At 40.2% G+C, this 14,391-nt stretch overlaps 1 pseudogene; it reads left to right on the top strand.

Annotated features, from left to right (window-relative positions):
* Positions 1 to 5,222: 5,222 nt before the first annotated feature.
* LOC137777733 (small ribosomal subunit protein uS3-like) lies at positions 5,223 to 5,945 on the top strand (annotated as a pseudogene).
* Positions 5,946 to 14,391: the final 8,446 nt, after the last annotated feature.

Here is a 14,391-nt window from a genome sequence, read left to right as displayed (position 1 = left end):
CTATTTTTGAAATGTTTTAAAATAAATCTATTTATTTTATAATAAAGCAAAAGTACTTTTAAGTGCTAACAGCTACCATTTATTGAGCACTTACTAAGTGGCTTGCTCTGTACTAAGTACATTTCCTGAAATAAACTCAGGAAATATGTACTGTTGTTATCCTTCTCAGATTAGAAAACTGAGGCACTGAGAAGTTCAATAATTACTCAAGACTTCACAACTCTTAGATAGTAGAGTTGGGATTTGAAGTCAGGCAGTTCATCTCCAGAGTCTGCCTTATCCACTCAAGTAGACTGTATTCTAGCAGCCCTGCCCTGGGAATCTGGGGCAAATCTGAAGTAGGTTAACAAGGTCTTCAATAGAACAACAACTGGCAACAACAACAGTGGCAATAGTAATGGTAAATAAATATTGAGGACTTAATATGTTATAGTGATTTTATCTTTATCTTTAATTTTCAGTACTCCCCTTACATTAATACATTGTACAGATAAGGATGCTGCAATGTGGAGAGGTTGGGTAATGACCAATATCACCAGGTTCTTACGTGGTGGAGCCAGGAGTGATTCCTGCTCCGGGGTCAGATTATTAAAACACTAGGCTCATGTCTTCACTCCCTGCAGTTGTCACAAAGTTTTGGGGTCCTCTGTGACGCAGGTACCCAAGAGATGTTCTGGGTATCTCCTTTGGTCACTCTTCTCAGTCCTCCTACATCCCTTTTAGGCAGCTCTTTCTCTTCCCGTTCATGGTCTAATTCTTAGGAGTGTCTTATTCCATTTCCTTAGGGCTCTGTTCTCGAGAACACTGTGGTTGCCTGGGCTTGGATTTTCCTTCAAGATAGAACTTGATGTTCAGCTATGGGGAGTGCGGTCAGTTGACAGCCTCCAGCTGCTAATGCCTTCAGGATCCACTTCAGTTTTCCAGATGAAGCTATGCTCTTCCTGGGCAGTGACTAGCCAGCTACTGAGCACAGAGGTACTAGGACCTGGCCATTTCTACCTGATAAAGCGTTGTTCCACTGCTCCTCATTGTGTTGGCAAGACTTTGTCAGATCTGTGTGGTGATCTGATCTTTTCCCCATCCCATCCTGCTTCCTCTCCCTTTTTATTCCTCACAAGCATTAACCCACCCTTTCTCCAGTCACAACACAATAAACCTCTTGCACTCCTAACATCATCTCAGTGCCCACTTCCCAAGGGACCCATTGGTACTACAACTGAGTGGGTGATCTATCCAAGGCAGAAGATGAGTTTAAGTGGGGGTAGTGTGCTACCCATCTGTGGTAACACATTATTCACTGACAGGAGGTATCTGTCATTCAGCATAGAGTTGGAAATATGAATGGGAACCTTAGGCGTGTGATAGGGGGAGAGAGAGAGAATGAGAGAGAGAACGAGAGAGAGAGAATAAACGTGTGGGTGGTGAGCTCAAATGAAGACTTTTAGGTAGATATTTAGTCTATTTATCCATAGGTCTGTCATTTAGCCCTTCTTTATTTACTCTTAAGCTATAGTGTTGAAGAACATTGTAATTCATAGGTTGAAATAAGCACAAAAACCCCACCAAAAGCACTCATTTGGGTTTTATTTTATTATCAATCTATAGTCAATTTTCAAGTACTCACAAAGTGCCTAGAACAATACCTGACACACAGTAGTGAGCTCTCAATAAATATTTATTGAATAAATGAAAGAATGAATAAAAAGTTAAAAAATTCAACACATATACTTTTGAGCCAGTAAAAAGAGTTCTCCAGGATGGCTAATCATGACAGTTGTCAACAGATAGAAAATTTTCACGCTGAGTAAAAGGAAAACTTCATTTTGTACACAAAGCCATTTGCCCTAGCCAGACAGTATCCCACAGCATAGTTAACATCTGAAAGCCTGTATAAGGAAGTGGACTTAACTCCCACCCTCTGGGACTTGGATTGTAATAGGACTTCCTGGTCAAATGAAAAGTCAAGTCACTGTTGCAGCTGAGAAACCAAGGGATGGCTTATGACGAGGGGAACCCCCAAAACAATCTGAATGTTCATACAATCTAAGAAAAATAGCAAGTTTTCTATGTATCTGGCTTCAAGTTATATAACTACTTCTTCAAATCAGAGAGCTGCCCAGAAGCCCTTCCTATTCAGAAAATCTGGAGATGCCCCTGCATTCTTGTAAAAAGTGTATATGACCTGAATGGGTTAGAGGTTGTGTTGGCAGATTGGAGAACTCTCAGGGAAGCACCTTGAATTCTCAAAGGGAGGCAGTTATGGGATTGCAATTAAAGGTGGGAAGGGCTATGATTGGCTTACTTGGGAGACTCAGCTGACATTGGATTGAAGTTCTGAGACACAGCTGATACTAATGCTCCTTGTAAATTGTAATTGGTGTAGGAGTACTGCTATGCAAAATTCCTCATATAATCTCACTTTGTTTTAGTGTTTTGTGGTGTAACTTGGTGATGCAGTAGAAGACATAAGTATATCTCATCCCATTTGAGAAAGAATTTGGACAGCAATACAATTTCGTTAAAAATTGGAGCAAATTGCAGTTTGAGGAGGCCAATATAAAATGGTAGAGAGGATAAAAGATAATGGTGAGGGATTTCCCTGGTGGCACAGTGGTTAAGAATCCGCCTGCCAAGGCAAGGGACATGGGTTCTGAGCCCTGGTCAGGGAAGATCCCACATGCCGCGGAGCAACTAAGCCCATGTGCCACAACTACTGAGCCTGCGCTCTAGAGCCCACGAGCCACAACTACTGCAGCCCATGCACCTAGAGCCCGTGCACAGCAACGAACACCCAACGCAGCCAAAAATAAATAAATTAAAAAAAAAGAAGATAGTGGTGAGTAAAATAAATTGGAACAAGTATGTTTTCATTGTATTAGATTGAAAAATCACTAACGTAATACTAGTTCTCCTTATACATAATTAAATAAAATGTTCTTATATTAATTTATCAAATTGTAAGATTATTTTATGCAGTTTGAATGAAAGTGAAGGGTCTCACTGGTGAGGAAAAATGGAATATTTCAAAAGAAAAAACATGGGATAAAGAATATTAAAAAAGGATATGTGAAAAATAATGAGGGATAGTCAACTATGGCAAATATTTCATTCTGATATAATACAGCAAAGTTGATTTAAAGGAAATTGATAAGAATAAAATAAATTTAAATCTGAGATGTCAATCTCTAAACACTGTAATTTTTAAGGTAATGCCAACTAAATCATTTGTTACTGATGTCAGAACATTCAGGTATTTGGGGAAAACGTCATTTTAAAAATTATGCTTCTACTACGTACTGGTTATGAATTATTCAGTAAATGTGTGGGGGTATTATTTACAGCACATTTCCTGCCAACTTCTGTTTTTCACTAAATTTTTCTTTTTTAAACTTGAGGCAGCTTCACAATGTAATTGGTAATAGAAGCAGATGGCACATCTTTGACCCTTCTAGGCAATCAGTTAATTTCAAGATATGGGGACAGACAGTATGCACTAAAATCAGCCCTATCTTTTTTAGCTGTCAAAGAGTAGACTTGGTCATAAAATTTGAGTAAAGAACCTGAGAGATCTTCTAGTCCAATTCTTGTATTTTATAGGTGAGAAAATGCTTGGTTAGAGAGGTAGTAAATTGATCAGCTCAAGGTCATGTAGGAAGTAAATAGGACCAGATCTCAGCCACTTGACTTAGTGTTAGAGTTTCCTTGCCCCCACTTCTAGTATCAAGGCTGTCTTTTCTATTTGGGAGATTAGAATATTTATATATTATATAAAATTATAAAACATTTTAAGCAATCCTGAAAATTAGCAAGAATAATATAACTCTGGAGTACTTTCTCACTCAGTTCTGTCAAAACTTAAAACACTGCTATATTTTCATCAGCTTTTAAAATATATATCATGATAGCCTTTGTCTTCTTTTATAGATCAGAACAACTACATTCAATTTACACTGAAATGGTAGCCATGGATTTTTTTGGTAACTTTAAAAATCAATGACATAAACACTCTCAGTACACTAAAAATAATAAATAATGAAAATGAAATATTATTACCGATATTAGTAATAAGTAAACATCATTGTTCTGCTTACTGTACGACAGGCACTTATTTACATGTATTGTATTATTTTATATAAAGTCACATTTTGTTATTCTCCGAGGGTTCAACTCATTTTCTTCTAGACAAAATTATCTCTCTTTTGTTATTATTCTTTCTGGCTGAAATAGTAATGTGTTATGTAGGCCTGTTTTTTCTGTTGGGCCAAAAGGCCGCTAATAGCCTAAGCAGTTTATTTGTATGGGAAAAAAACAAGTGCTTTATTTTTGGGGTGATGCCACCTCCTGTTGAGCTCCTCAACTTCAGGAGCAGAACTGGTGCTAGATTTCTGTCTCTACTAGTCCCCTTAGTTGGCCATTCTTGTTTAGGGCCAACCCATACACTTTATGGTGGTGACTCTGATGGCCAGAAAGAGCACTCTCAAGGCTGGTGAGAAGTATTGTGAAAACATTTGAACCTGCTTTTGGATGGGTTTATTGAAATTATGTTTGAATACTGATTACACCCAACGATGTTCTGAAAATTCACATCAAAGAGAATGAGGAAAGCATGCTGTGAATGAAGGCCGGACAGAGGAGAAGCTGGGAACCCATCCAGATTTTTCTCACAGAAATCAAGCCTTCCTTGGAACAGATCCTGAATCAAAATGTTTGGATGTCAAAGCACATTCCTCCCCAGAATGAGATGGACTGAGAGCTAAAGCGACTGAGATGAAAGAAGTGTGATGTAAGGTAACAAAAAGTCTTATCTGCCTCCAATAATTTCTACATCTTCTCCCTCCTGAAGTTTTCCCCCACAGAGTACAATAAAGATGGCGACTTTGTCGTCTTCACCCACCATGTCCATCACCTTATATTTCACCCATCTTATACTTCTCACCTTTCCCCAAATCAGGTAAAGACTTTCACATTTCCTGTCATTTATTCATGCCACTTATTTCCTGGCCTGAATTTCCTTTCTTTCCTTTACCTGGAAAACTTCTACTACAGTCAAGTTTCAGGAACGCAACTCAGGAATAGGGTAGTTAAATAGAGATAAACAAAACTACATATTTAGACTACTGTAATTTGGATCTCAAAAGTCTAAACTCAAAAAAGTGTCTGGTACATAGTATGAACTCAAGATATGTTAGTAGTTTTTCCTTATGGCAGCACACGGCGGCAAGATGGTGGTGCAAATTTCCAAGGAGAGGAAGTTTGTCACCGATAACATCTTCAAAGCTGAACTGAATGAGTTTCTCACTCAGGAGCTGGCTGAAGATGGATACTATGGAGTTCTGAGTTACACCAGCCATGACAGAAATCATTATCCTGGCCACCAGTATGCAGAATGTTCCTGGTGAGAAGGGCCAGCAGGTCTGCAAACTGACTGCTGTGGTTCAGAAAAGATCTAGCTTCCCTGAGGGCAGTGTAGAGCTTTATACTGAAAAGGTGGCCACAAGAGGTCTGTGTGCTATTGCCCAGGAAGAGTCTCTGTATTACAGATTCCTAGGAGGACTTGCTATGTGGAGGAGGGCCTGCTATGGTATGCTGTGGTTCATCATGGAATGTGGGGCTAAAGCCTGCATAGTCATGGTACTGGGAAACTCTGAGGACATAGGGCTAAATCCATGAAGTTTGTGGATGGCCTGATGATCTGGGACTCTGTTAACTACTATGTTGGCACTGCCATGTGCCACGTGCTACTCAGTCAGGGTGTGCTGGGCATCAAAGTGAAGGTCATGTTGCCTTGGGACCCAAGTGGTAAGACTGGCCTTAAGAAGCCCCTTCCTGACCTCGTGAGCATTGTGGAACCCCAAAATGAGATACCACCCACCACTCCCATCTCTGAAGAGGAGTGTGGGAAGCTGGAGCCACTTACCATGCCCCAGCCAGTACTCATAGCATAATAGGGTATCCTTGGCAGCTGGATCTGGAGTCTGGATGTTACTCTGTAAAGACCTTTAATAAAATAAAATATTTTTAAAAGACCTGTGGACTGACTAGACTGTACATTCAGTGTTCAGACTGAGGGTCATGTTGCTCCATGGGAGCATTACTTTTTTTTTTTTTTACATCAGCTTTTATTTTTTTATTTTATTTTATTTTTTTTAAACATCTTTATTGGAGTATAATTGCTTTACAATGGCATGGGAGCATTACTTGATTGATTCTTAGAGCTGTCTGGCTCACAGTGTTTCTTTGCTTTCCCTGAAATCCTCTTGGTTTCAACTGTATCTGTGAGGCAAGGGCCAGAACAGGAGGACCCAAGCAGAAGTAACCAGAGAAGTATCCTGTTGAGGGGTAAATCTGGTGATAGTGTAAGCTGATTGCTAACAGGAAAGCACCTTGATTAACTCATCTGTAGTTCAGGGTTATAGGTTTAGAAGAGGGATATGTTTAAGATGATTTTCTGTATTGCACATAGAAAATGAATATAATAACCATTTTATTTGGGGGTTATTCAGAAAAAGAGAAATATTAGTAGAATGAATGAAGTAGATAATGTTTTGTATGTTTAAGAGTCTTGATAATTTTTGTTGGACTATGAGGTCTTCTTCCGCAATATTTTATCTGCCGTTAGGTCCTTGTGTACAGTTTCATCCAAAAGCTTTTGAGCTGCCATGAGCAGCACCTTACCTGAAGTGAGACTCATTGACCTGTGGATCATAGATTATATGTTTACCACGCTCTGGTATACTTAGCTAGGCCTGGGCGCACTTGGTTGTGTCCTACTCTTACCTCAGGGTGTAGATCACGGCCCTTTTCTATCTAGCCGTGAGCCAAAGGTCCTGCTTCTACAGACTGGCACTGGAAATTGAGATGCTCCTGCCTTCTCTGACATGGAATGCTCCTGTCCTGCACCATAGTTCAGTGGTGAAGGACATGGGCCCTGGAGTCAGATAGACTTGGGTGGGATTCTAGTTCCTTTATATCTAAGCTTAGTGAAGGTTCTCAACATCTCATTTGTAAATTAGAGCTAACAGTAAATTTCCATATTGTGAGCACTAAATAATAATGTAGAAACCACTCAGTGTGGTGCACAAGGAAATGATTAATACTTCTTTGACTTCTAAGATTCCCAATAGCCAATGTCCAAAGCCAGCTGAACATTGGCTATTGGGATGCCCTACTAGGATTCTGGTTATTGACCTTTTACATGACAGACCTACTGTTGAGTAAGCAGTTCTCCTTGCAGTCTATCTTCCTTTTGTTTCTCTGTTCTCCTCTAGCAAGATCCTAACAAGGAAGGGATGGGAGGAGCACAGAAGCATCTCTCTGTCTCATAATTTGTCTTGGCTTTAGCCTCGGTAAGACAAAAGACATTGATTATTTTAGAACACAGTAATTAAGTAGGTAGGGTACAGACTGCCAATAATATCAAGAAAGCAATTCATTAAGCAGAGTAGGTGCTGTTGGTTAATAAACTGGCTTTAAACAAAAATTTGCCATGAGTGAGCCAAAATCTTGTATAATTTGTCTAAAGATGAGGGAGAGTTGACCTCATTTCTCAAGTGTTTCCAGATATTGTCCATAAATGAGCATAAAACAAATACTCTTGGAAATGAATCTAGGATTTTTTTAAAAAATTGTGACCCTTAAAATGATGCTCACATCTTGAGGAAATTGCACTTGTGTTCAGCATATTTCATTGTCTCACTCCAGTGATGTGGTAAAATGACCATAAATTTTACAGTCAGACAGGCATGGTTTTTAATTCTACTCTGGTATTAACTTAATATCACTGAACCTTAGTTTTCTCTTAGGTGAAATAGCTTTAGTGTTCTCTATTTTGCAAGATGGCTGTACAGATTAAATGTGATAATGCCTGTCAAGTTCCTTGTGTCATGCCATGCCCAATTTCTATCTTTATCTTTGTCTTCCAGACCTATATGGAGAGCACACTTACGTTAAATGAACTTAGTGAAAACACACAACTTCTTATCTGAAAACTACTCTGCATTCATCCCCTCATACAAGAAACATCAATGTGATATAATGTTCTAAGACAGGACTTGCTGACTATCTCATCTTTTTTTACTTTGGGCAGTGCAACTCAAGTTATGAATAGGGAGGAGGGAAGTGAAGTGATTGAATTCATTGACTTGGATAAATGGGAAAAGGAGTGTTACTGAGCATATGCTATCATGAGTGAAGTTGTTACCATGTACTATTCATGGCACAAATAATTATTGAATGGCTAGGGCAAGGAAGGCACTGTCCTAGGTGCTGGGGATATAACAGTGAATGAAACAGGTCAAGTTCCTGGCCTCATGAAACTTAAGTGCTAGTGAAGGGACACAGAAAATAAATAACTCAGTAAAAGATATAGTGCTATAGAGAGTGATCATGATGTTTAGAAAAATAAAGCAAAATAAGAGGGACAAGAAGTGCTGGGGTAGGTGTGGGATTTCTATCTTATATAGGGTGGCCAGAGAAGGACTTTTTGATAAGGTGACATTTGGGCAGGGGTATGAAGGGAGTGAAGGAGAGTTTGGAGATGTTAAGCCTCAGAGTGTTCATCCCAGAGAAATAATTTACAAAGACTCTTGAGGAAGGAGGAAACATGGACTGTTAAAAGAATATCAAGAAGATTGGTGTGATTGGTGCAAGAATGAGAGCTTAAAAGATGAGATCAGAGAAATGAAGCATGAATGGACTACTGTTCCACAGGAGCAGTTTGTAAGTTTGTGGAGTGTTTTGTGTTGTCAGAATGATTGAGGTGTGCTACTGTTATAGAATGGGTGGAGGCCACAGATGCTAGATAGGTGGGATGGTTCTGCACAGTGAAGAATTGTCCTACATCTCACCCACTTTTCAAATATCTGAATGGGTATTTGTAGAGTGTAATGTAAGGCTGCCACATACAGTTGTGTGAGTTGTGGACTGCAGAATTTTTGGAAGCACAATTGACATGGACCTGTTGGCATGGTGTCCCCATAGGACTGTGTTGTGCACAATCTGTACAGCTGTAAGTGGCATCCCTGCACATAGTAAAACTGTTTATAGTTTTTGGAGTGTAAAACCTAACTCTGTTTTACATATAGACATTAACCTGGAACGAAAGTTGTAGAGCAGATTTAAGTTTTGGGTGTGTGGTTGACCCTATGATCGTCCTGGAATGATGCTATGCTCTGCAAGTGAAGGTGTTTAAAATCATGACTGCCTTGCTCAGTATTGGCATCTGCTGCTGGTTCAGCTGAAATGGAAAGGAGTTGAAGCTGAGAGCGGGGAAGGTGTGGAGAGGGAAAAGTTAGGAGGAAGAAAAGCGAGAAGGAATTCATGTTTCTGCACATGTGGGGTTGTGTTTTACTCATTTAAAACATAATTAAGTGACAAGACCAAGTTCTTTTATTAGGGATACCTTTGGAGTTGGGGCCGCCTGCCCTCCCAGGTCAATGGGTTTGAGTGGTGGCCATGAAATTCACACTCATCATGTACCAACACTACAGCTTTGCAACAATGCTTCCTGTCATCTAACTTTGCTCATTCCAAACTCTGTCTGAGGACTTTCCTCTTACATCACATTTTCTGGGACATTGTATTAGTTTCCTCTTGCTACTGGACATATTACCACAGATTTAGTGGTAATCTAAACAACACAATTTTATTCTCTTACTGTTCTGGAGTTCAGAAGTCTGAGACACACTGTGCTAAAATCAAGGTGTAGGTAGGGCCATGTTCTCTCTGGAAGCTCTAGTAGAGACTCTATTTCTTTCCCCTTTCCAGCTCCTAGAGACTGCCTGCATTCCTTGGCTTGTGGCCCCATCCTCCATCTTCAAACCCAGCAGTGTAACATCCTCAAATCTCTTATTTTTCTCTGACGTACACTCCCGTCTCCCTCTTATAGGGGCCCCTGTGATTCCATTGGGTCCACCTGGGTAATCCATGATCATCTCTCCATCCCAAGATCCTTAACTTAATCACATCTGCAAAGTTACTTTTGCCATATAAAGTAACATATTCATAGATTCTAGGAATTAGGGCATGTGTGTTTTTGGGGCACCATTAATTCACCTATTACAGAAATTGACACCTAAAATACCCAGGTCAAGGAGAGGACTGAGGTGGGGGTTGGGTGGTGATGGTGGCAGTGCTGAGCTAGCACCACATATCCAGCAAACTGTGAACTGTTCAGACACACCATCATTTCAGACCAGCCCCCTCCGTTCCCATGGTCATGATACCATCTTAGTGAAGTAGACATTTTGGTAATCATTAGTGCTGATCATGAAATATTTTTAGTCCTCCTTTTGGGCACATGGACAACTTGCACTTCTCTGCCCTCTTAGGGTTAGGTGTGACCACATGACTTGCTGTGATCAATGAAATGAGAACAGAAATGACAAATGTCAACTGTGGGCTGAGTTTTAAAGGCTGGTGCATGCTTTGCTGTGTTCTCATTTTCCTGCCAGAGCAAACATGGCAGCACACAGATTAAATCTCCCTTGGTGTGGGTTCCTGAGTGAAAGTAAATGGAATAGGGCCCCCAGCAGATCCCTAAGGGACAAACACCCTGAATGATAAATGAAATTTCTTCTTTTAAGCCATTCAGATTTGGGGGTAATTTTTACTGCAGCATAACCTAGCCTGCCCTGACTGATATAGGCATCCTCCATAAGAAACCAATTTAGGGCTTACTCCCTATCCTGATCCTTCCCACCAGGGCACCATTCCCTGATACCCTCCCTATTTATCAAGGAAGTCTTTTAGGGCCTAATATAACCTGACCACTTAAATCCCAGTTTGGAGGAGGCTGTTCATCTATAGTTCCATTCACCTTTCCAACATTTATAGGCTGATGGTCAGAGTGAGCATGTCAATCTGGTCTGAGAGAAGTACACTCATAATTGTATCTTTTAAAGACCGCACAACTGTTCTACTCAGTAGCCACTGTGGATTTCCCATATAAAACTCCACTGCTTTCCTCCACCTAAAACACTGAGTCACTTCTTTCTGCACCTCCTGGTACCACCATTATTCTAGTAGTTGGTAGAATTTCAGCTTGCCCTGTGACCTCTTTCTTCTGACCTATGCATACCAGCTGCCTAGGAGGAGAACAATGGGATGAACTTGTGGCAGCCAACTCCATCAGTCTTCCTCATGTGTGTCCACACCAGCCCTGGCCTCTTTGCTGAAATTCCACCAACTACACTAGAACCTAATAATTAGTGCTGATTTCCCTGAAACAGCCCAAATATGCTTGAAAGAGTTCCTCAGCTCCATTGGCCCCATTTCATGCATCAGCAGTAAAGGGTAGAGCCTGAAGAACAGTCATGAGGATGTACCTCTGACTTAGGAGTGCACCAGCCTTGGCAAACTCAGACCCAGCCCTGCTAGGGGAGGCATTCTCATGTGGTGAGGTCAGCTCTATCCACGGACTTTTAAATAAATCCTGCCCATCCACCCAATACATTACTGAGGATGTATAAAAACCTGTCTATGCAATTTCTCCAAACACCCTCCTGCTTACCTTGCTCTCTTTTCAATCCAGGCTCTGCTTCCTACCTCAGGATCTCCTTACATCAATGACCTATTCAGATGCATCTCTTTAGTTTTAACCTGAGTCATTTTACTTAGGATAGGAGCTTAGACTACTCTTCTGGCTCATGCACCTGCAGCTTTAGTAGAGAGGGTCTTTTGTCTCTAACCATCAGCCTGGGGGACCAGCTTGTGTGGACTCCCTCCCAGTGCATGGGTACCAGCTAGTGCCAATCTCTGAACTTAAAAACTCTCCTCAGTGGTGTCAGACCCGATCAGGGCTCACAAATAGGACAAGATTGAATTTCTCATTTTTTTAGGTTAGCTTGACCTGAAGTCAAGAGTTCAGACATGTACTCAAGCTTATACTCAGAACTATTAGCTTTTAGATGCATCCACTCTTTCTAAGAAAGTAACTCAGGACTTCCCTGAAAGAGAGGCAGGGAGGCTAATACCTTCTGAGAACATTGAGGTCATGATGCTCATGTTTTAAATCATGTCGGGGCAGGGGGATTCTTACAAACTAATGGCTAAGAAATTGCTCTGCATCTCAGTGACTCTCCAGTGCCTTCCTAAAGCAAGCACATAGAGGGAATCACGAGGAGATGTGACCACCCAGCACAGTTGTGCGTTCCTCATTTATTACAGAGCTTCCGTGCAAGGAGAGGGGGACAAGCAGGCAGGGATAAAAAGGGCAGCTTTCGTGTCCTTGAGCAACTCCTGGGAGTCGCTACCAACAAATTGGATAAAATTACAATTAAGACACTTGGGATATTGAACCAGGAAAGTTCATCCTCCGATATTGAATTTTAAGGTGATTTCCAGTCATGGGGCAGGATAAAAGGAGGTCATTTTGAAACTGTGATCACGTGGGAATATTGGTGTGAGGTTTGGGAACTTCTAAGAAACAGCAGGATGCCTTGAAGAATTGTATTAGTTTCTCCAGTATTTGTTTTCTGTGAAATTTATTCCATTGAACCTTCAAAACAAAAATAAAGGGAAATATATTTTTGCTTCATTTTCAGTCAGTTATCGAGACAGAAAAATTCAGATCTGAACAATTCTAGATTCTTAACATCCAGAAATTCAGAAGTAATTTTGCTAGCCTCTGACTATAGAGAAACCAAATCAAATAATAAAATAAACTAAATCGCTAACTCGCCAATACACTGACTTCTGTTTTATCTTGTGATTTGCCTGGACACCAATAAACTACTTCTTTCCCCCAATTTTGTGTGTGTTGATCCAGAATCATTTTTTGGTTATTGTTAGATTGACTGAAGGCATGTGAAACATTTTCATTTAAAACACAGGAAAAAGAAGTGAGGATGCAGCAGGGGTGATAATAGAAAGCACTGGTATGGTGGTGCATTTTGTTTCAATTTAAAATAAAAAATTGAAAATAGTTTAATTCTAGTTTATATCTCTTGTCTTTACTACGTGGAGTGTAACCGAACAAATAGAGACGAGATGCTTTATTCATTATTAAATGATACTTTGGCTAAATTAAACTCTTTATATTTATAAATAACTCCTGTGTGTGTGTGTGTACGGAATTCAGTGACTTTGTACCATATGACCATGATGACATCATCTCTCCCTCCCCCCAGCAAATTACTCAACAAGATGGATTTTCTGTTGATAACAATTTCAGCTCTAATGGAAAGAAATATTTATCTGACAAACCACAGCACGTTAGGATTGCTAAAGGAGTAACAAGGATTTGTAAAGAGCCCTAAAACAGACTCGAGATCAGGATTTGTGGGTTCAGGTCTCAGTTCTGACATTAACTGCTGCTAACCTTGCCCAAATCACTGAGACCACTGAACCTCAGTTTCTTTTATTTATTTATTTTTAACATCTTTATTGGAGTATAATTGCTTTACAATGGTGTGTTAGTTTCTGCTTTATAACAAAGTGAATCAGTTATACATATACATATGTCCCCATATCTCTTCCCTCTTGTGTCTCCCTCCCTCCCACCCTCCCTGTCTCACCCCCCTAGGTGGTCACAAAGCACTGAACTGATCTCCCTGTGCTATGTGGCTGCTTCACACTAGCTATCTATTTTACATTTGGTAGTGTATATATGTCCATGCCACTCTCTCACTTTGTGCCAGCTTACCCTTCCCCCTCCCCATATCCTCAAGTCCATTCTCTAGTAAGTCTGCGTCTTTATTCCCGTCTTGCCCCTAGGTTCTTCATGACCATTTTTCTTTGTTTGTTTTTTAGATTCCATATATATGTGTTAGCATATGGTATTTGTTTTTCTCTTTCTGACTGACTTCACTCTGTATGACAGCCTCTAGGTCCATCCACCTCACTACAAAAAACTCAATTTCGTTTCTTTTTATGGCTGAGTAATATTCCATTGTATATATGTGCCACATCTTCTTTATCCATTCATCTGTCGATGGACACTTAGGTTGCTTCCATGTCCTGGCTATTGTAAATAGAGCTGCAATGAACATTATGGTACATGACTCTTTTTGAATTATGGTTTTCTCAGGGTATATGCCCAGTAGTGGGATTGCTGGGTCATATGGTAGTTCTATTTTTAGTTTTGTAAGGAACCTCCATGCTGTTCTCCATAGTGGCTGTATCAATTTACATTCCCACCAACAGTGCAAGAGGGTTCCCTTTTCTCCACACCCTCTCCAGCATTTACTGTTTGTAGATTTTTTGATGATGGCTATTCTGACCGGTGTGAGATGATATCTCATTGTAGTTTTGATTCACGTTTCTCTAATGATTAATGATGTTGAGCATTCTTTCATGTGTTTGTTGGCGATCTGTATATCTTCTTCGGAGAAATGTCTATTTAGGTCTTCTGCCCATTTTTGGATTGGGTTGTTTGTTTTTTTGATATTGAGC

The sequence above is a fragment of the Eschrichtius robustus genome, chromosome 15 (assembly GCF_028021215.1).
Source record: "Eschrichtius robustus isolate mEscRob2 chromosome 15, mEscRob2.pri, whole genome shotgun sequence".
Taxonomy (NCBI): Eukaryota; Metazoa; Chordata; class Mammalia; order Artiodactyla; family Eschrichtiidae; genus Eschrichtius; species Eschrichtius robustus.
The sequence above is the reverse complement of the archived record's forward strand: the minus strand, read 5'-3'. Positions and strand labels throughout refer to the sequence as shown.